The following is a 3022-nucleotide window of genomic DNA, read 5'->3' as shown; positions in this document are numbered from 1 at the left end:
CTCCATTAGTTTTATACAATTAACTTTTTTTTGGTCAAAATAATAAATCAGTTTTTAGACTATATTTTTTTTCCCTCTGAATATGTAAATACAAAAGTTGGGTGAAACCCAATTATGTGTATCCAAATAAACAAATTTAACCTAAATAATGCAGTTTATCCCTACATTTTTTTTTTATAAGTTTGACCTAAATATATGATTCAAAAAATTAGTAAATTTAAAAATATAAAAAGATACATTAAAAGGGAGCACGTAGCAGAGAGTGCATCACTCCTCTTTGAGGAAAGATCGTGCATATGGTGAAAATTATCAAATTGCCAAGTATAGGGATTAATTAAAATTGAAGATTATTATTTAGTAAATGTGCACTGAATATAAAACAAACAAGTGTCTCAAGTTGAATAGAATCCAAAAATATTATTATGCGGTGAACGTGGATCGAACACGTGACCTTCAGATCTTCAGTCTGACGCTCTCCCAACTGAGCTATCCCCGCTTGTTGTTTGTAAAGAATTATAAACTAAAATATATCTCTAGATGGGGAACTGAAAAGTTAATTTGGGAACTTAACCATATCAATTTTCGGAAATTTAAAAACCATTTCCATTCAAGCTTTAAGGACTGCCATTATTAAAATCCAAAAATACTCCCTTTTCCTATAATACAACGTCTCTATGAAATTTAAAGTTACTATGATAGCTCCAAATACATTATTCGCTTTCTGTGGATGCATTTTTGGACATTTAAAAATCTTACCAATATGTAGGTTGATCAAGAGTTGGCTAGAGGAGTGAATGTGACTGTATAATATGCAAGTATGATCCTTCCCCAAGTCAAGTCTATGCAATCTTTCTTCATAGATTTTAAAATGGACCCTCTTTGTTGCATTTTGTTTTCACATGGTAAAAGTGAAATTTAAGAAGAAATTACATACTTCTAATTGTTCAAAAATATCATTTATAGGTTGCTAACTTATTTTCAATATTCTGATATTTTCGTATTTATTTGATTTGAAAAATGGGTGCTTGCAGGTTAATATTACTTGTGCAATCCAGGGAACAAGAACGTCGGTTGATAAGCTAAAGTAAGAAATAGTTTTCTAACTATTTTATTTTACAAAAACATACATTTATGTCATCCTCGTGTTTATGATAAAGCCACGTAAATGAAAGAAAAAAATAATTAACATAGATAAAGAAAGAAAGCCTTTGAGGCATGAAAAATCGACGGTCTAAGTGCACAAAGTATGAACACGTGCAAGTGCAACCATATAGAACTTTCTTTACCACCATGTTCGTCCATTTTTTGGTTGAATCATTACTCCATTTCCATGTGTTATAATGGTCATTTTCTCTTTCAAGATATCCACTATGGTAGGTGGAGTCTGGAGAGGGCTGGAGCCTGGAAGCTTTCTTGAACATAAAAGGAAAAGTCCAATCATGATCTATTGTGAGGGTGACAAAAGTAGAAAGGCATTTCACCAATTCTTACAAGGACTTGCACTTCCATATTGTCACTGTCAATTAATCTTTCTATAGATGCGTGTTTAGTGCAATCGTATGTACAATCATACATAATTTTGGTCTACAAAGGTGACGTGATATATGCCTCGACCAAGATGTCTATTTATTCATAGGTCAAACTCATCGACAAATATCTGTGATCGTCCATATCTTTCACTTGAGTATCTAAAGTGACTCTTGTTCCATTTAGACACTTCAGGTAAGGTTTGACTGTGTCATTTAGATACTTTTTGCTGATCTGGCAACTTGGGTGAATTGCACACCAAATAGCGCGCGCGTGAAGAGCTCCAAAAAAAAAAACAAATTTTTTTTTCTTCTTCTTCATTCTTTTTCTCTACCATCACCAAGCTTACTCCTTTAATGAAGGTCGAATTTTCTGACTCAAATCTGTTACCATCGCTATTGCTGCCATTTCCACCACCACAACTGCTACACCTAATAATTAATCTACCAAAATTCCATTTCAACATTTGGATTCTTAAAAAAAAAAAAAACAAATGGATAATTGATTTTGTTCTTAATATTCACCAAAATAGGAGAAAACTCTTCTAATTTCAGCAACTTTTGGAAAACGTATCAATGGAAAACACAATATCAGATAATAATTCCCAAAAGAAAAGGGGTCGGATTTGTACGGAGAAAAAGATGGGTCATTGGAGCAATGAAAAAATGATGTTTATGGTGGGCAGAGGGGTGGGTACGGCGAGGAAGACGATCAGATCTTTTGGGGGGGGGGGGGGGGGAGGGGGGGCGCAAAAACAACGATGGAAATGGGGGTCCACGGAGGAGAAGACGACTATGGGGCGTGGGGGTGGGCGGGGGGCTGTTGGGTGGGATAAGGTATTTTTTTGTTTTTTGAAATATTATTTTTTTCTCAAAATTTATTTTAATATTATTATTTGATCAAACGCCACATGTCCTAACTTAATTTGTCATTTTGCCACGTCATCAGCGAGTGTGTTACACACATTCCACATATTTGGCTGATTGTGCAAAAAGTGTCTAAATGACACCGTCGAACCTTACCTGAAGTGTCTAAATGGAACAAAGACCACTTTAGGTACTCAAGTGAAAGAAGTGGATGACCACAAGTGTCTGTCGATGGGTTTGGCCTTATTCATAATATACTTTTCATCCATTTAAGTTTTGGTAGACAAAATTATTCAATATCTATGCTGGTAGAAGGTTGTAAATAACCCGTAAATTTAATCGAGATCCGTACAAGCTGAGCTGAACATTATAATTACAAAATATATATATATATATATATCCCCTTTTCTCGTCTCTTATGTTTCAGACGTTTAAATTATTTGAAGAACATCTCAATAATGCTTTCTATGATAGTCTCTAAAGCTTTTTTTTCCCTCTTCATTCTCAGTGCCTAATAAGATTTATTTGTTTTATAGGCAAGTCGATAATATAGATTCAAAAGAGAAAAAGATATAAAAATTTAGAAGTAAAAAAAGATAAAAATTGATGGGGGGAAATGATTTTCACCC

At 33.8% G+C, this 3022-nt stretch overlaps 1 non-coding gene across 1 annotated transcript; it reads right to left on the bottom strand.

Moving 5' to 3' along the window:
- Window positions 1-423: 423 nt before the first annotated feature.
- On the bottom strand, window positions 424-496 carry TRNAF-GAA (transfer RNA phenylalanine (anticodon GAA)). Its single transcript has one exon. It is a non-coding gene; the product is annotated as a tRNA-Phe (tRNA).
- Window positions 497-3022: the final 2526 nt, after the last annotated feature.

This window comes from Lycium barbarum, chromosome 4, assembly GCF_019175385.1.
Source record: "Lycium barbarum isolate Lr01 chromosome 4, ASM1917538v2, whole genome shotgun sequence".
In the NCBI taxonomy this organism is placed as follows: Eukaryota; Viridiplantae; Streptophyta; class Magnoliopsida; order Solanales; family Solanaceae; genus Lycium; species Lycium barbarum.
Note: the sequence above shows the minus strand (reverse complement) of the source record. Positions and strands in the feature narration are given on the sequence as shown.